Source organism: Stigmatopora argus, chromosome 1, assembly GCF_051989625.1.
Source record: "Stigmatopora argus isolate UIUO_Sarg chromosome 1, RoL_Sarg_1.0, whole genome shotgun sequence".
Classification (NCBI taxonomy): Eukaryota; Metazoa; Chordata; class Actinopteri; order Syngnathiformes; family Syngnathidae; genus Stigmatopora; species Stigmatopora argus.
In genome coordinates, this window is record NC_135387.1 from 19964919 (window position 1) to 19985396 (window position 20478).

A 20478-nucleotide genomic window follows, 5' to 3' on the forward strand; every position below is an offset into this window, starting at 1 on the left:
GTGACAGACGTGGATCAGAAGGGCACAGGCTTACCAAAACTAAGTCCCGGGGCGAGAGCAAAGGGTCTTGAGCCAAAGATCATAGAGAAGACTGTACTAACAATGCAAGAAACAACTGAAGGTGGACCCAGACGAATTGATCGGATGATGAAGTCAGGCGTTCGTTGGCTTTTTATTATTACTATTTATTTTTTCACCGAGTGCCTTTCCTGTGATTTTTCAGTAACACTCAAGCTTTAAAGACACATGGGAACAACAAAAATATCCACACATTCATAATAATTATGAAACCTTTTCTATTTTTCTGTGAAAAATAGAACTAAAAAGTGACCCTTAGTGCTGCAGTTGTAGAACAAATGCACAGAAAACCTTTTATAAGATAAGTAAACTTTCTTAATCAGTTTGGTTGTCAAAAGGAAAAAAAGATGACATTGGAACATTTAAAAAAAAAAAAAAGATGACACTATTTTAAAAAAAGTTGGTCCCATTCTTTTCCGTTCAATTAAAAGATTAGGAAAGGCAATGTTTCACTAATTGAAACACACACATGTCCTATTGACATTACAAGCTTGGATGGTCACATTTCTAATTAATTAAATTGAATAGAGACTAATTCAATCTTAATCCCGTCATGCAGTGTATTTATCTCCATTAGCTTTCTGAATATCTTACAACAGGCAAATCATGTAAGTATGCTAACGCAGAGTATGCTAATTTGGGTTTTGGGTGCTCACTGAGCCTGGTTTCATGACATACACAGGAAGAAAGTGTGGGAAGAAGAGTCGTGAGAGGCGAAGGAGGCAGATGGCCTCCTCTTATGCGAGCACACTGAGACAGGCAGGCCAGCGGAAAGCAGCAAGCTTCTCCACGAGTGACAGCCAGAGAACCCCGAGTCGCCATGCACAGGACTAATTTCACTGCTCGGACTCTCCTCTATAAGAGCCTGACTTGCACTTCCACTGTCAAAGAAAAGGTTACTTTTGAAAAATGGGTGCCTCACCATGATTTAATTCACTGACTAACCTCGGGAAGAGGGCCCTTCCCCCAGGGGAGACTCTGTGATTTAGAGCAAGATTACACCTTGGATTGGATCTTCTCTTTCTATTTTTTTTCACTCTTACCAAGACACGGTGTTGTGAGTGCACACCACATGCACCCACTCAAACAAATTCTATTTCAGTTTCATCGTGTAATGAATTACCAAGGAAACAGGCAGAAGGAGAGACGATGCATTCCTCAAATCTAATATAGACAGTAAAAGAAAACGGAAAAAAAGATAGTTTCCATATGCCACAGGTGTTCAACACCTCAATACTTCCACCACTAGATAGAATAGGACCAAGGCTTTTGTTTCAAACATTCAATAATATGTCTGCTCAATACAGCCTTCTTCCAGTCAATTGCAAAGCTGCTAGAAAGAGAACAACCAGCAAGGAAACAATAAAAAGTCAACCTTCAGGACTAGAAGCAAGCAATACGCTTTCCTTTTAGGCTGATGTCGCCACAATGGGTCTGTCTGTCAAATTAATTAACCTGGAAACCGGTTTAATTCCCAGACTCAAATGAAAAGGGCCATGGAATCCACAAGAACAAAATAACTCCAGAGAAGAAGGTAATTGCATGTCGAGTTGATTTGTTTGAAAGCATACAAACCGCCACCCTGTTTGGAGTCACACGTCTAATGTGTGGTGTGAGGTGAGGTGTTAATGTTAGATCAATGCAGGGGCAATGGTACATTAGCAACATGAAGGTCAGCTAGTTGCAGAACCCCTGCGTTTCATTGCCCACCATCTGGGCTGAAACAATAAAATAAATTAGGCTATATTTTTATTCATCTCCGTCAGCAAGTTTGGTGGCTATGTAAGGGGGGGAAAAAAAGAAAGGTACAAAAAAAAGTAATTTCACAGCCCATGCATTGCTTACCTCCCGAGTTGCTCATTCTTAAGACAAAGCAGGTCCATAGGAGACATAGCAATGGACTTTCCATTCTGTTAATTATGATCCTAATCCATCTGTCATACCTGCTCCACTCTAATTATGTCTCTGTAATATCCATTAAATCGCTGAAATACAGAAAAGACATACAAAGAGACGCAATAATGTGCATGTGACCAGTGGCATACAAACTAAAGACATTGCAGACATTTAAATTCACAAGTGCTTTGCCCCACTCTCACTCTACAGGGTTCTGCTATTTACCAGAAGCAGAAGGAAGATCTATTTCTGCTGAGTGTTTATTGCCCATATACCCCATTCTGAACCAGAAGGCACTAAGTTACCCAAAAACCAATCTCATCCCTTTCAGTCTGAAGCAGAATGTTAATTTTGTTTGTTCAATTTACAAGGTGGTAATGATGTGTTTTAATTTAGCACCGGTGTCTACTGACCAGTCCTAAAAGGCCAATGCGGTTCCTGGCTTTTGTTGAATATGATCCAGCACAGGCAGTTTAACCCAAGGTTGCCCAATTCCAGTCCTCGAGGGCTCTTGTCCAGTTTGTTTTTCATGTCTCCCTCCACCAACACACCTGAATCAAACAATCAGCATTGTTAAAGCTTCTGGACAGCCTGTTGATGAGTTGATCTTTTGATTCAGGTGTCATTGAGGAGGAAAATATGGAAAAGAGACTGTATCGGGGCCCTCAATGTGCACCCCTGGATTAAGCAATGACGTTTTTGCTAAACAAGCAACCATTGACTGCAATCAACTGGTTACACTTGTAAGATACCGGATTGGTGAAAAAGTCTTATCTTGATTGGTCGGAATTAAATCCTGCACCCACTATGTTCATTTGTGGACTCGTTTGGAGACCGCCGACCTGACATTAGCATCTTAAATCTGGACCATCAATAAATGTAGCCTACCCAATTTGTCACTTTATGGGATTCTTTTCACACGGCCGATAGAGTGAAGAAGGTCAGATATATTGACGATTCTCTGCTCGCCGATTGTGAATTCAGTATGTTGGTAAAAAGATTTTGAGCTACTGGTGTTGCGTGACAAGATTCTGAGATTAAATGGCCATGTGGTCTTTAAAATCCAGTTAGTAAGAACAGAAAAACCTGGAATCTTTCCCCACTGATGTGACACCACCCTCACTGGTAATAATTAGCTGTAATACATGTAGCAGAATGGGACAAAAGGGTGCTGACCTCCCACCCACACAGTCGGGAAATCTTGCAGAAGGCCTATTAGCGGGTGACGAAGACTTCAATTTGATGGCCAAACTCACGCTCCATTGAGCTAATGCAGTAAATGGACACAGCTGTTTTTGTTAGCCACAAAGTCTTAGCGGTCACAATTTTGATAGTCAAACGTCTCTCACCCTTATGGTTGTTAATTTGTCGGCCCTCTGAGGAAAGTCTTAACACTAAATTGTGTTGGCCTAGGTCTTATCTATGGTCTTTGTGAATGACTCATAACAATGCCACTTGATGCATGCTTGTGTTTGTATTTGTGTTTGGATGAGTGGAGATGGTCTCTAACAAGGTGTTATCAGGAAATCCAGTGAACATGTTTCGGTGTCCAGCAGCGTAATCATCACTTGGCTTGCACAAGCCGTGTTTGCAACAAACTAAAAAATGGCCACATTTTGGAAATCTTTTAGTCAACTGAATTCGCCTGGAAGTAACCATGCTTGGGTTTGGTCAATGAAAATGAAGTCAACTTTTCCAAATATGTGTATTACCACAATTATTTCATATTTTTTACAAGCTTGCTTTGATATTTGTTTCTCCCTTAAAATCACTACTTTTAAACTCTGCTTCATGTTTACCTGACACAGATGAGTGGTTAGAACAGGGGTAGGGAACCTATGGCTCGGGAGCCATATGTGGCTCTTTCCATGGGTGCATATGGCTCTCCACTAACCTGTGAGGTAAAATATGGAAATCACTGGTGAGAGAGCTGAGTCCCAAACGCACTAATATGAGCGTCACTGTGGCGTTGACACTACCTCTACCACCACTTTAATCATAATTGTGTTTTTTATTACTCTTCTGCATGCATATCATTGATACTGATTTATTAGCAACAGCATAACAATGTTGTCAAAAGAATTCTGAGACTTTTTGTACTTTAAAAGTGGTGAAATGACAAAAAAAAAAATCACACTTTTCATGTATTTTTACTTTTCAATTCTGAGAATGGCTCTCAAGAAATAACATTAGAAAATATGAATTGTTTATGGCTCTCTCTGTCAAAAAGGTTCCCGACCCCTGGGTTAGAACGTCAGCCTCACAGTTCTTACCTATGTCCCTGTGGTTGTGTGTTAGTTGGGAACAAAACTGCATGAATAGGCAATGCTAATGCTAAATCAACTCTGTTTAAACATGTTAAAACATTCAGGTAGGGCGGCAGAAAAAAAGACCTCTGTACACTGGCTGGGGAAGCCGCATAGACTGACACTAAATCTGTGCCTATCCTTCAATGAAAATATCAATGTGAAAAGCTTGTTCCACTATGTGACTCGAGTGGAGTAGAGGCAGTAGCATGGCCAGTAAGACTAATAACCCTGAAAATGCAGACCCTTCAAACTTATTTGGGTCAGCACTCCATAGAAGCAGTTGAGTTAGGAAGTAGGAAACAGCAATGAAACTGCACCATCCACCAGACACAAACTGTTGTCTGCAAGTGCTGGAAAAGTTGTATTTATCTTTCTGCATTTATTTATTTATTTTTAGCTAAGCTGCATTATTACTCTTTTGTGCTCTATATAGGTTGACTTATTATAGTAGTACACAAAAGGGACCACAACATCTGAAAGTACACTTAAACCAACTCAAGTGAAACTTTCCAAGAGTCAGATTGGGATGAATGTCCAGAATGAGTGTATCAATTCTCAAGAAATATTGCAGCCAAAAAGATAAAACTCCTCAAAAGTGATGTATACTGTGGTCTGAGCCACCCAAAATGGTATTATTTTCAGAGTTTTGGCTAGCATAAAAACAGGCTATTTTTCAACTGCGGAATGGTCACCTATTGGAGCAACTTACTGTGCCAACACACCCACTGTTCGTTGGACCAATAATTTTCATATTGCTGGACATACAGGACATTAGCTCTTTGCACACATTGTTGAAATATTTCATATGTTGGCCAAAATTCTGATTTGGCTGGAATATTTTCATTCATTCAATTGGGTTTTTCTGGTTTACAATATGGCATCAGTAATTCTTGTCTTTCACAACTGACAACCGCAGCTCATTTCAACATTATAGTGAGAGCAGCAGTTGAGTGCAAGACTTTCGTTTTTCTTTAACCCAAGATAGTAAGTTGACCAGCACTCAAAAGGTTATACTACTATGCACACTGCCATACATATTCTAATAGTTGCCATTGCAAACATCTGAATTAATAACGTACTCAGCTCTGTGCTTTGCTGGCGCTCAATCCATCATGGGAATAAATCTCTCAGTCTCATTAGGAGGAAATTAACAAATCACCACACATAGCTATCACACGAGGCGGAACAATAAATCACATCATCATGAATAGAGACCCCCTTTGGTTCCTTCTCCAACTCCACAGCAACTTCTTTGGCTTGAGGCTGTATAAAATTATAAGAGACCCAAGTGAAAGCGTGCCCTGTTTTGACCATCCAAGCCTGAGGACACTGCAGTGTGACAGTAATCCCATGGGTTTATCTGTCCGGGGAGCTCAATGCTTCACGGTCTCCGACGATCCGTTCTGTCTATCTGTTTCCCTCTGGACTCCTAATGGCCCAGTGGTCTCACAGGAGCCCTGTAGAGACCACGGGTCAGTGGAACTGCCTGTTCTCTAGGGCACATCCAACACAGGCACACTGGGTGCCTTTTTGGGCCAGCGCAGCTGATCCTTTGAATGCAGAATGAGGGACAAGGTGGGAAAATGAATCAATTCATACCCAACTCCATCCTGGCCTTCAATTGTTATGGCCTGTTTGAAATACAATGAAGAATTGATCGCGGACGTCATGGTAAGGTCAGTGATCTTATTTCCAAGTGACATCTCGTGTACTAGAAGTGTGGCTCGGTGTAGCCGGAGTTGTGCTATGTTTAAACCAATTGGAAGGAGCAACCACTGTATATTGTAGTAACGCTGAGTGGAAGTGAGTGTTGTCAACACAAAGCACAGCAAAATGCAGTCGAATGAGATGTCTTGTGCTTTCTCAGGGATTGAATAAAGCTCAGCTCATTTGCCACATATCACATCTTGGCAACACGTCCTCTTATTTCAAATGCAGAGCCAGGAATGGGCATTTTATATCCTTCCCACACCTTTCAGCTCGCATTAAGATTCCCTATGTCAAGATGACATTTCCTTTCCTTTTTCAATTTTTTTTTGCTCTTCTGTTGTTGATCAAATCTGAAACTTTAAGGTAATAGGAGAAAGACATTGTCATGAAAGGTGTTTACATCCTTAAAGTTTTCCCAAAGACTCAAAATTAGAAAACAAGAAAGTAAAACTGTATTGAAAGTTGTAAAAACTATATTTCCCAGAAAAGTGTTGTTCCAGCAATTACATGCTAAACTTGTTTTTGGATTGTGTTCTACTAAAAAAAATTCAGGTAAGAAAATTAAAATCAGTTCTATAAACATCAAAATGCACTTAATACATTTGAAATTTGGGACCTTCCTTTGGCACTACCACTAAGGACCTCTCCTGGACCATATTTTGCCGTCCAAGTGAACACAGCCTCTAGCTATATACACACACTCCGTTCCATGAATTATTGTCCCCGAATGAAGTTGTTGGCATAACCTGAGTTGAACTTGATTTGCATGAAAATTGATGAATAGCTAATGTGCACGAATAACTTAGGAGTCTGTACATACCTGTGATTGTGACTTGAAATACTTTAAAACCGATTTTTTATATATTATATATTTATATATATATATATATATATTTATATATATATATATATATATATATATATATATATATATATATATATATATATTTATATATATAATATATAATATATAATATATATAATATATATATAATATATTATATACATATATATACACATACATACACCTTCAATTTCAGTTAATTATATTATAAGTATTCTCAACCATCTCCTCTGCAAAATATGCAGTACATATCAACAACTACAGAGTATAATGTGTTTAATATACAGCAACATTGGCCAACATTCAATGGAACACTGCGCAGGCAGGACTGATATTATAATATCCAATAATAAGAGAGCCTGGAGCTGTATAAGCTCATTTATTTTTATGTATTGTTGGCTTCACCTTAAAGTTGAACTTAATTTGCATGAAAGTCTGCGATTAGACTGCAGGTCTGTAACCTCTGGGAAAATTAATCAATTCAAACCTATCCAGCGGCTAACACATAAGTGAGTGAATTTACCAATAATAGCAAAAAAAGAATGAAGATAACCACAGTTTATAGCCAGGAGAACAGATCAAATGAGCCAGACTCTTTTACTTCTGGAGTTGGTGGCCAAAGCAGTAAAGCATCAACCATAAGACAGCCTCGCAAGGTCATCAGTGACTGAATAATGGAACAATCCATTCTTTCGTTTTCCTCTCAGGTGCTAGCAAAAGCAACTTAAACTGTACAAATAATACAGTGTTAGGAAAGTCATTGTCAAATTTCAATTTTATTAATGGACATATGTCAATAGGGAAGGTGGGAGTACATTTTATCATATTGTATCAACTCAACCTCTGCATATATGATTTAGATGCACTATGTGACAATCCTTTACATTACAATATTAAATATTTTGCCATCACAAAGGGATAGTTCACTTTTTCAGATTTGTTAAAATGTCACTTTTCCCTGACAGCAGTGCAAGAGTAAAAAGATCAATGTAAAAATAAACATATCTTTGATCTCATCTTCCCTCATTCATTTGAAAATGAATGAATGAATGAAAGAGCGCTTCATTTGTTCATACATAAACTGCACTGACACAGGTTTATTTACACAAACACATGCAGATCATTAGAAAGTAAAAATCCATAATTTACTTGTACTGGACTATTAAAGTTCAAAGATGTGGAACAAAGTAGTGGTTTATAGTCCAAAAGTACATGAAGCTGCCTTAAATAGAACTTATGGACCTTAATTTGAACATGATGCTTTTTCATTGGCCACTCAGAGGATGATGCAGTATTTTTTTCCTCTTAGAGAGGTCTGAAGTAGTATCTGCTCTAACGTTCAGTTGAAAGCTGTCAGGAGAAGCAGGGGCTATCACAGTCAAACATTATGACTCATGTAAGTCTTGACAGGCTCTTTACAGAATTTTAATTAGATTAATTCCTAATGCCTGCACATATATTACACCCTCTACGACCACCCAAGTAATAGTATTGATTGACACTCTGCCGGTGTTTTCGTATAATTCCAAAACTGATGTTGATATTGAATGTTAATTTCAAGCATTGTTTCTTAATCAAAATGGAGCTCAGCTCTCAGTGCAGCATGGATAGATTTTTCTGCTCCACTTACAAGAATCAATATTTTTCCAGAATGTCTGAGATGTGGGAATAAGCAAGCTGACGCTCCATACATAATCGCATCAAAATGACTGTTGCAGGAAAAATGATATTAGTGCCACTTTTCTTCACGGGGTCCCTATACAATAACTAGCACCCTATCAAACAGCAGTTATAAATCATGGCGCCACTCTGAAGCACAGACAGGAATGAAAGGCATGTGTTCCTTTTAAGTGAGGGCTTACAGTCGAACCTCAGGCACTCCAGTCCATAAATCACAGCATCAATTATTAACCCAAATCTGTTTTAATGTGCCAAAAGAACCCCCCCACTGGAAGCAAGCTAATGCAACTAGCAGGAAACGAGAAGAGATAAAATGACCCGGACGCCCTTTATGTTGCGTAGCTGCTGAAGAGTGGAGGAAAGCATCAAAGATGATGCCATGCAGGGAACCACTCATGGTCATCATTAGCCATATTAGTGGTTGAATAATAGACATTTCCATTCATTTTAAACTGGAAATGTGTTTCCAGACTGGATGGAGCTTTGTGGGTTGTGATGCCTGCCGTGTCACAGCAGAGACACCCAAATAACAGCACAGCCACAATATCCCATGTTTACTTTTGGACCGATAAATAAACTTTTAAGAATTGTGTCAGCGTTCACTCTGTGTTATTTGAAAGCACAACCAACAAACCTAGAGAAAACAACAATGAAATCGCCATGTAGCTGTGCTGTTGTGATTACATCATGATCACAGACTTGAGACCAAGTAAACAGAAAGTCATTCCCCTTAGCATCAGTCATCCCTATGCAGCCTGTGATTTATTGACTTGTGTGGAAGGATTCATGTACAGGGTTTGAGGAAAAATACTAAACTTCCAGTTGGTAAGGGGAATCCAAGCAAAATAATATCTTTTACCCCAGGGATTATAAAATCCTGACACATGAAAAGGCACACATCCAAGCAGATGGATTACATCTATATTGTACATCAAATTGGAAAATATCCTTCAGCTTCAGGAGAACGGCATGACTCAACATGGGAATTATTCCTTTGCCTCTGCTCACACCGAATCAACGCATATTCACTAATTGCTTTGCATTTCTATGGGATGAACCTCGCCCAGAGCGAAGGATACTACAGCAGCGTGTCATTTTACTAAGTCCAATGTTATCAGGGATCCTTGATGAGCTCAAATCCTTGTCATAATATCTGCGTGTCAAATAAACTCGTTAGAAATATCATTCCTCTGTTTAGCCCCTCAGATTGGCACTGGGTGTAGAAGGTGGCTATGTAAGGCCACAAACAGTGGCAATGATAAATATCTGCTGTCACTTCTTACACGACTCACTTGTCGCGGCACACAAAAGGAGGCCTGAGCTCTGCATCCACACAATCTTGCAGATTCTTTATCAGGTTAAAGAAAAACAGAAGCACTCCAAAATAGTTTCTATTACAGGGAAGTGGGCCGAAGCAGGACGTAGTGCTCCATCGAATAGTGAATAATGAGTATAAAGAGCACACACAAGCAACACAATCACTCTCACAATCAATGTCTTATTCATGTGCTTTTCAGTATGCCTTGCCTGCTTACTCTGGTCCTTGCCTTCAAATGAGGCAGTGTCAAATACCCACCAGTTGAGAAATGCGAGCCAGATAAATGTTGAATGTTGGTAAATGTGGCGAAAACCGCAGCAAAGTGACTGGTAACTAGTTAGTGGCTGTAAAAGGATCGTATACAGAATATCTGAATTATATGAATATGAAGTTAGGGTACAAAAAAAAGGGACAAAAATGGAAAAGATCTTAAGCAAAAATAAAATTTCAAAAAGCTAATGAATAAATTTAAAAAAAAAAGACAAAGGCAGCGTGGCATCATCTGATCTTAATTGTGTGTTTTGGGGATTTTAAATGGATGGATTGTACTACAAGTACAAGTACTTGAAGAAAAGTCAATTGCGAAAGTGAACTACAGTAACGTAAATACGCAGTATAATGTGAACCACTTTGAGGACTGCCACCGTATCATTTTAGTCAAATCTAAGCACCAAAACCTCTTTAGATTTTAGTGGTGATGTGTTGTCATGGTTACATTAATTAGAGGAACGTAAAATGAGCAGGTGTCGCACAATCATTCGTTCTGTTTTGCTTACGTGATATGCAAGTCAATTAGCAAAGGTAGTTGCAAATGTTAAAACACAGCTTGTGCTTTATCTTAATCTAGATTGGATTGGAATTGCCTTTTTTCTCCACAAACAGTTAGTATCGGATAATGAGGTATTTTATATGCAGTACTTTTCACCTCTTCATGTCCAGTTTCCCCCCTGGCCCAAACACATCCAAATTTACAGAATTAATAGCTGTGAATTACCAATAGGTAGAAGTGTGATTTATTTCTTCGATCTGTGATAACTCAGTGTTAAAATATCAGTCTGGCTAAGATATTTGCCTGCTCGTAAGTCAATGATTATGAATTTGAAGGTAAAAAAATGACACTGCATTAATTGGAGTTATTTCATTTGTATTTTTTCTAAAGCAGTGACAATAGAATACTTCACTATTGTTACTGAAGTATTATTCTATTCAAGCATAACAATCTTTCTTTATACCTTACGAGCACATTCTATGACTAATACTTGAAACTTTGGATAAGAAGTGGTGGAGAAATACCAAGTGTTGACAGACAATGCCGCAATAATCACCTACTTATAAATATCTTGTTGACCTTCTGGAAATAAGAGACTCTTGTTATATAATTTATGTTAAACTTTGCAAAAGTCTATAGAGCGGAAATTCCTCAAATTAAAGGCAAAATTGCAAAAACTGATTTTTATTTATTCCAACATTCCATTTAATCAATTCATGAAATATTCAGTAGCAACTTGGCTTCATCAGTCTCATGTGCGCAATTATCTTCTCTCTTTTCCAGTTTAAACAGAGGTTGACAATCCATTGCAACAATTACAGTCCTGAAAAGATTTCCAAGCAAACCAGTGAGGAAAGTAGAACCATTCCAAACACAAACCTGCACTTATGTTGCACTGCTACAGACAGTTAGACCGACCACCTGAGTTCTTTAAAAGCGGACGTAAGCAAGCTCTCCCGTATACAATAATTCATTTTGTTTATTTAAAACTCACCAAGTGGCAAAGAAAGAAGCTGCTATCTCGGCAGTCTCAAAGGCCCAGTTAATTTTAGAAAAATAATCTTCTGCAATATACTGGGGGATTAAGACGTTAAAAGTCCCAGCATAGGGGGAGGATAAAGCTGTGTAGTCACTCATAGCGTGAAGCATCAAGTGCATTTGAGGAATACTAATCAGAGTGCCAATCAGTAAAAACAAACAGCAGTTGTTCGATGATATTTCATCGTCATTTACCACTAACCCTCTTTCTGCAAGCCCCAAATGATCATTGTGCTCCTGAGTATTAAATCCTCAGATGTATTAGTATTATCACCGGAGGCTCTCTTCCATTACCTGCAGAAGCGGAATGCTATCACGAAGAAGGCGAAGCGCCGCAAACGGCTTAATCAATGTCATTTGCATGTGTGGCATAAAACTAATCCTAATCAGAGGGCGGTCCTCCACCTGAGGCCCTTTCTTGTCCTTTCCAAGCAATTCCGCTTTGACTAAATGATCCCATGACAATACCCACCTTGCCAATGAGAACAAAAACAAGCCATCTTTTTCTGTGCAAAGGCAGGGAATTCTTCTGGGTGTTTGGACTCAGCATGAAAGTGGGATGTGATTCAAAGAATAAAGGCCCGGACAGTCTGAATACTGGAGAGTTTGCAGTTTGCATTGCTGCTCAAGGCATGGAAGGCAACCAAAGCATGAATTCTAGGTTCAAAACAATGTGCTGATTTGGAGGGATTCTGTTGTTAGTGTGCATAAGCACAAATGACTTTGCCTGGCTATCCACTCTTACTTCCTGGGCCAAAGCCTTAGTTGTCATACCTTGGGGAAACAGTTGGGTTTCCCCTACGTATATATCGCTAGACAGCAGGGGAAAAAATTTAACTAATGGGAGAAGAAACAAAAACAACACAGTAGCTAAAGGAAAATTGCGGTTAGGGATTTAGAGTGGAAAAGATCTTGGTCGTAAAAGAGCCCTTAAAGCCCTCATAATGCAGGCCAATTGTCATGCCACATTTTCGTAATAGATAAGCATATCTATATACATATATATAAACTGTGACATTTATTTTCGCAGAGTGGCAATCTCAGCAAAGGAGGCATCATAGGTGGAAAAGCCTGATAAGGCGAGAGCCAGGGTTGGATCGACTAAAAACACCGTGTGAAATTAAAATGACGGAAATCAGCAAGAAAAAGCTTTCTCCTACCCGTTCCTTTTCAAACATCCCTGATGCAACCATCAAGAAACAGGATGAGATTTGAACAGTGGCGACCCGCCTGCATTACACTGCTGTTCTTCTTCATGCAGCTTTCTTTATGCTAATTTCTTCCCCTGGCTGTTTTTGGCAGCATTTTCTGGCTAGGGTTTATAAGAATCTCACCCTCTTTATAGAGTATCAAATGCATTATCAGCTGTGTCGTGGCGCTTTCACCATATTCTGTGACAGCCACGTGTGCTGAGGCACTTTTTTTTTTCACTGGGGGTGTGTGCGTGCCCAAGTACATGTCTGTGTGTCCAATGCGAAGAGAAAGCTGCAGTAATGAAAACATGTCTGATCCCATTTAAACCGGTGTCTCATTTCTGAAGTTGGAGCGAAGTGATTGGTCATTGGCTTTATCGGCAGACCTAGACTTCACCAAGGCAACGCATTACCAGGAAATCCATAGCAACAATACATTTGCTTGCATCTAACTCTTTGGCTGCTTTATTACAGTGTGCTTTAACCAGCCTGACAGTTGTTGTGATGTAACGCGACTTGAAATTCTCTGAAGGTCTTGGCACAGCGGCAAATATGAGACAGTTTAACGTCAGCAGTTATTATGAATCTACCTGCGTAGGGCGACGGCAGAAGAAAGTAGTGTTATTCAGCTCAGAAATGACAGCATTGACCAGAGCCTGGCTAAATCAGATTGATGATCCATCCATCCTGCCTCGGGGCCACAGTAATGTAAGGGTCTCGGATCCACCAGGGCTGCGGAGACAGATGGGACCTTGTCTGCTATGACCTTGCTGAGCTAATATTTCTCCCAGGCCTTGTCCGTTACTTCATCATTAAAGGTGCTGTGGCCATTAACATTGAGGGAATACTTCAAAGACAGTTTAATCGGACAGGACACGTTCCAGGCAAAGACTAATCACAGGCAGTGCAGCAACAAGAAGGGATCATTCTTCATAATCCTTACACATGGTTAATCATTGGTCACTTTAATAAATAAGTAATTGATTAAGTAATTATTGAATTCCTTTGGACAGTCATTCATAATGCATCATAAGAATAACTCAGCAGTTCTTTGTGTGCATGTGCGTGTGCGTGTGCGTGTGCGTGTGCGCGTGCGTGTGCGCGTGCGTGTGCGCGTGCGTGTGCGCGTGCGTGTGCGCGTGCGTGTGCGCGTGCGTCATGTACGTACATTATACATATGTTACCATTCCACCGAAATCAGATACCTGGGGCAAAACTGAAGCATAATATTTTCAGCTGTCACCATTGTTCTATTGACAAACTTTCTAAAACTGTAGAAACATTTGAAACGTGACAAGACTGGACTTGAGATTTTTTTATGCTCAAATTTGGAGAAGGTCAAGATTTGAGAAAATTGAGTTATATTTGCATTTCACAAGACCATAGCGACTGTGTTCTGTCGGTCTGTCTTTCACTCTATCCATACTGTTCTTTTCTTTGTACGTATATTGTGGATGGGGAATAAAATTAAGACTTAAAAAAACTGAATCATTACTAGAAGATCCTCCAAGGAGCACTATAAATGTGATATAGTACTTGCAAAGACATCAAATTACGGAAAGGTCATAGTTCTTGGAAACTATCCAGTCAGATTGCGCTGATGTCATCCACATACTGCACCTAGACCTTATATGGCACATTTGCATAGTGTCTGGGGATTGGTATGATTTATTCAACGATTCATGTTTCAGTATTTATTTGCATTCACATGCTCTCAAGGGAAACATTCTTTCTTTTTCAGGTTCTAAAAATGAGAAATTCATGCTATTAAAAAACTGTTTTTTTGCAGACATGCTGACCAAGAGTACAATTCAAAACTGACATCAGCACTGTCTATTAAAAACAGGTGCACTCTTATGGTCATGATTATGAAAGAGCTGCTGCAAAAAGAGGATGTCCGTTTTGGAATGCAGTCAAATTGAGGATGGGTGACAGAACAGAACACTTGTCTTGGCTACATGTGATATGTCTAATTTCTTCTTTGGGGAATCATTACTGCATTAGCCCTTACCCTCATGATTCCGTTAAGAAGATTAATTTCCTTACTACTTGAGCACTACCACGCATTTTCTGTGGAACATCAAAGGGGATCTGGTAGTCTCATCGAGTCAGTTTAAATGCTTTTGAGATCGTGGTGCCCATTTCAGTTTAAGTGTATGATCAATAAAATATTATTGATATTTTGCATCCAATTCATCATCACGTCCATTGAGCATGTTTGCAATGGCAGTTTGTTCTATAACAGTGCCTTTATTGAGGAGTCATCCTTTTGCTGCTTTGTAAGATTTTATGGCCAAGAATAAATCTAGTGAGACTATGAATGGGTGGTGATGCCTGAGTGAGGCCTGGAAATATGGTCTAGGAAGCAATCCAGAGGCTTACTGTTACTCATCCCCAGTAGGTAAAAGAGCGATAAGGATGTAATCAAAATAGTAAGGCGAAGGCCAACTTTAACCAGACTGCGTTAAAAAGATGGGCTCAAACTTTCAAACTATTTCTCTTGACACTGAAGAAACAAAATAGGAACATTCGGAAAGCCCAAATTCTTGTTAGGCCTGTGCAGGCGAGAATTTTAAGTTGAAATGTGGTTTCATTTTAAACCCTGTAGAGCTATTTTTCCCTATAATAAACTCTTTAAAGCCAGCCCAAAGCACACAGTGGACATAATGCACAGTGGGTGGCAACAGTTGTGTAATTATTCAAAACAAAATTCAAACCCATGAGCCCCCAGCTACTCCCCAAGCAGACTCACTCCCAGATGTTTGCTGACTTTACGATTTGTTCTCCAATACAGTATGTGGAATAAGTAAAGCCTCCCTGTAGTCTTGCAGCCAGATTAGATTGGAAAAAAGGTTGCACCTGAAGTAATTCGAGTGAGAATCAGCAGGTCTGCTTTCACTATCATCACATAGTCTTTACCCACTATGCAGAATGGAAACTTGAATTGTCCTACCTAGTTGTTGCAGAAATGTAGACCAAACCTTAAATTTTCAAAAATACTTTTTGCATTCTTTTCCTTTTTCCAGATTCAATACTTGATTTAGCTCCATAAAAATGTACCACTGGTCAGAACAATGATCAACGAGTAGTGACGCACATAGAGAGAGGTAAACATTATGTGATTCATTAAGATAGGTCATTAGTCTATTATGAAGAACAGTTGCAATTGTTTTTTACACTATAATTAAGGTGACTGCCTGATTAAACACAAATCACACTCAGTTAAAAATACGTTCACTCTTTGCAGACTAGTTCTGGTCAGTAGCCATCACATTCTCAAATGCGTAACAGACTGGATACGTCACTAGTTATTAGTCCAAGACGGAGCATACACTGACAAGATGGAGCACTATTGTACTAATAAATGATACTATGTATTGTATGATATATAATGCATGACCACTGTGAAACCGAATAAAATGTTTCTCTGTTTCTTTGAAGGAGGTGCACATGTACTATATGGAAGATTTTTAATACACTTTGGGCATTTGGTTGAATTCTAATTAGAATACAATGATTTATGACATTATTGCTCATCACGTCAATGGCTTAGTCTATGAAATCCTGGCTACAGTTTGACAAAGATTGCATCGGCTTATGGAGCTTAGGCACTAAACACATTTCTTCATTCATATATCAGCATCAAGTCAGGAAGTCCAGGACTAATAAATTGTTGGGATTTTAGGAGATGAGAGTGGTGTGTGGATTATAATTGTTTTCAGACAGTAATAGAGAGTTAAACAGTATCCCTTTCTTCTTGAATTCAATGATTTTATTGTCATTATATCATTATAATGAGATTTAAAGCTTTCACCTATATTTTTTATTATTATTATTCTTATATCATCAAAAATGAGATTTTTTTTCTCTTTATCAACATGAAAACTTTTTCGCAACATTATACTGCTCGACGGCTTACAGTAAACTACATTTGTTCCAAGATTTCCAGTTACATGTCAATGCAATGACCCCGTAAACTCAAAGGAAACATTAACATTTCATGAAGTGCAATTTCTTGGAACCTCTAAAAAGTTTTACCCAAAGAACATGCACTTCACATAAGAGTCACAACCGCCAGTAGTCAGGCTGAATGTAATATAAGACGTTTTAGTGGTTTCTTGTAAAATGTCTGCCAAATACAAAGTACTACATCACCTCTGTTGAGCTACTTTGAAGCATTCAACCCATTTGGCATTTTCATTGGAGCACATTTACAATCATTAACAGACTAAGAATACATCTGATCATTAGGATGATTAGGATAGTATTTTTCACCCACTCACTTAAGTGCAATCATGCTAAGTTTTTTAGTATGTCAACTAAAATTGCGGTGCAGAACTATAAAAAGGTCAATGGAATCATTACAAAGTTTAGATGAAGAACAATTAGGTGACAGTCTAATAACAGTTTCCGGGCATTAAATTAATGGCAACTGGGCTGTTTTGTTACTCTAATTTAAACACGTTTCACCTCTCATTTAAGCAAGCTTCATCAGTCCATCCAAATGGCAAGTCTGTTTTTTGGCATGGGACCCGGAAAAACTCACGTAAGCCCGGGGAGAACATGAAAACTCCACACCGTGAAGACCGACCTAGGATCAAACCCTCGACCCCAGAAATGTGAGGCCGACGCGCTAACCGCTCGTCCACCAGGCGGCCTACAACTGTTACTTGCATTCCAAAAAACTGATGCCATTTGTGTTTTAGTGATACAGATCCAGCCTAGAGCATAAATAGCTGAATTCCCACACCCAAATAGAGGCTTAGCACTGTCCTAAATAAGCCTTTGTATGAACTGATGAAGCCTGCTCAGATGAGAGAGAGGCGAAACAGAAGCCTCCGGGTGCAATTGAATCAATGTTTAGGAAAATATAAATTAGAATATACAGACGCCGATTCAGGGTGTCCTCCGCCTCTGGCCCAAAGTCAGCTGAGATAAGCTCCAGCGCCCCCCGTGACCCAAGTGAGGATAAAGCAGTTCAAAAAATGAATGAATGAATGAATGTACACAGCAGTGGCGGGCCGTCAGGGCCTTCAAGGCCTTCTCTGCTGGCCTAAGAAATATCTGAATCATATATTATATTTTGTTCATCAATACTTATTAAATAATTCCAAATTGTCTGTTAGCTTCCTTTCATTGCTTTTCCTCCTGGTTGCACTGCTTCCAGATGTGTGTTTTCATATTGAAGCATTTAACCAATCACATTTCAGCCATTATTTGTTGCCAGGGTCAGAAATCTGCCTCAAGGCCTTCACAATCAGTTCTGCAGGCTCTGCTGCATTAAACAAGCGTCGATAAGACTGTTGCTTTAACCAATCAGAATTTGATTTGGTGACACCATGCCTTCTCGCAGGCGTAGAGATACGTCATTGCCTTCTCGCAGTCGTAGGGATACGTCATCGCTTTCACCAACTATGATTGGCTAGTGATAGAGTAGGCAGGCAAAAGCCAGTGTGAGCAAACTCAACCCACAACGGCCGACGGAGGAAAACAAATGGATTTGGTTGCAGATTTGCTGGCAAAGCCATTTTCAAGACGGATTTTTCAAGAAAAAAAGCTGGACATCATTAAGAAAGGTCAGACACCTCCAAAGCAAGCAAGCCTGTCGCAACCGGGAACGAACATTTTCAGCACTAAATCGAATAAAAACGTATGCCAGAAATACGACAGGACAGGCTGGACTTTCAGCATTAGCTTCGATGGCGATAGAAAAGAAAAGAAGGAGGAAAGAAAGGAGGATGGATATTGTGTACAGTTAAAAAGGATTTTTGGTGAGTAAAATATGGCTATATTCCTAATTAATATTTCAATTGTATGAGGTTATTATTGATGATTTGATGTGTCGCAGCTGTAGCTGCAGTAGAGGTTTTATAGCCATAAAATTGTTTTTGAGGGTTGGATTGATTCGTTGAAGACGCTACGAGAAAATGCACGGACCGCCACTGGTACACGGGCATCTTAAAAGGTGGCAGTCTTTTTTGTTTCTACTTATTTTAAGGAGGTAAAAAGAAAAGTAAATAAAAAAAAAAAAAGCTAAAAAGAAATGTAAGGAGGAAAATTTAGAACTACATTTTTATTTATAGACTGGAAGGGTCTCTTTGCAAATTAACGCCATATAGTAGATAGAGTACAATTCAATTCCTACTCACTTATATGTGATAAAGCCTGGACAAACTTGGGAATGGTTCCAGAAGACTGCTTCTCAATCTTGCAAGCTTCATCACTCAATAGCTCCATGATTAAAGTCACTCCGTTTTATTGATGGGAAGGATGGGAGAAACAACCCGGCACTTTTTTCTCCCCAGACTCGGCTTCCTCATCTGTAAAAGTGTTGGGAAAAAGCCTCCCCTGACCATGTCCAGACAATTTGGAAAGATCGGGCCCCTCTTCTTTCACTTGGCCACTCTGGCCATGCTCGGTTACCTCATCTCATCAGTTGGGAAAGTGTTTGTGCTTTTGGCTTCAGAGAAATCAGCCACAAGCTAAATTGAGTTACCTGTTGTGAGATGGTTTCATTTCCCTCAGATGGCCCGGGAGATTCTTGATAGAGGCGCTAACTACTCGTCACCCTTCTTGTCCTCTCGTGTTCAGCTGAGCGGCGAGCAGTGACAGCGCTAGAGCACAGACGGCGCAGGATTCTTTACACCGACTTCACTCTTGGGAAACATTCCAATACACCATGGTCATTTTTTCACCTTAATACACTACGTGTCACACGAGGACTAATTAGGTGTTCAAACTGCTCGCCAAAGGCCGCAGCGGTTGCAGGTTTTCATTCCAACTGATGAAGAAGTTGCATTTTCACTAATCGGGTGTCTTAAGAGTGTAATCAGTTGATTGCTGCCAGGTGATGCTTGTTTCAGCAGAAACCTGATTGGTTAAAATGTCCTTGCTGGATCAGTCGGTACAAAAACATGCACCATCTGCGGTCCTTTGTGAAATAGTTTGGACACCCCTGCAATCCTCTATAAATATTTTACTTTGAGAATCCAATTCTAATTTATTGTTGTGAAATTCTCTTTTATTAAAAGCTGAAAAGCATCAGTTGAAAGGATGCATTGCTGCACCCGCTGAGAAACATTCATTAGCCTCTTGAACCAAGTCAAAAGCTATTAAAAAGTCTCCATTTATGGGCCAAATTATGTTAGAAATTCCATTCACAGCAAACTAAAGCATTTTAAGAGCTACATGTTTGAAAAGAAGTGAAAGACACAAAAGGTATAAAAGCATAAGCTTGTAAAGTTTCTCCTTTTTGTTACATCAGGCCCTGATGTGTTTACCCATTTTGAGACACAAAATGCTGCAGAATATTTGTGTCGGCAGTAGTCTCTTGATATTTTATCCTTGCTGTGCCTGTCTTATGGTAACATTGCAAATAAAGCTTCGTATGGTGCCTATTAAGAGGATGCCCATAGTTCAAATCCTCCACAAATCCCATTGCATTTGTAAGGATAATCTCGCTGATTTTTTATTTGGATTCATCCCTTCGACCAAGTCAGCATGGCCCCGATTACCTACTGGTTCGAGGGGTGATCCTGATTGATTGATTATGTGAGGCATGCATAAACTGTGCACCAATTCAGGATGTACGCCGTTCTATGCCATTATGGAGGAGAACTCTGCTGGATGCGGTTGATGGAGGA

The 20478-nt window shown here is 39.5% G+C and overlaps 1 long non-coding RNA gene across 2 annotated transcripts; it reads right to left on the reverse strand.

The window, feature by feature from the left end:
* Positions 1-3833: 3833 nt before the first annotated feature.
* LOC144079309 (uncharacterized) lies at positions 3834-19639 on the reverse strand. 2 transcript variants are annotated; one of them, XR_013301499.1, is made up of 3 exons: positions 19531-19639; positions 18985-19449; positions 3834-3868 (listed from the first exon to the last, which is right to left on the reverse strand). It is a non-coding gene; the product is annotated as an uncharacterized LOC144079309 (long non-coding RNA). The 2 variants fall into 2 exon arrangements; XR_013301498.1 differs by lacking the exon at positions 3834-3868 and adding an exon at positions 11273-11427.
* Between the last annotated feature and the right edge of the window lie 839 nt (positions 19640-20478).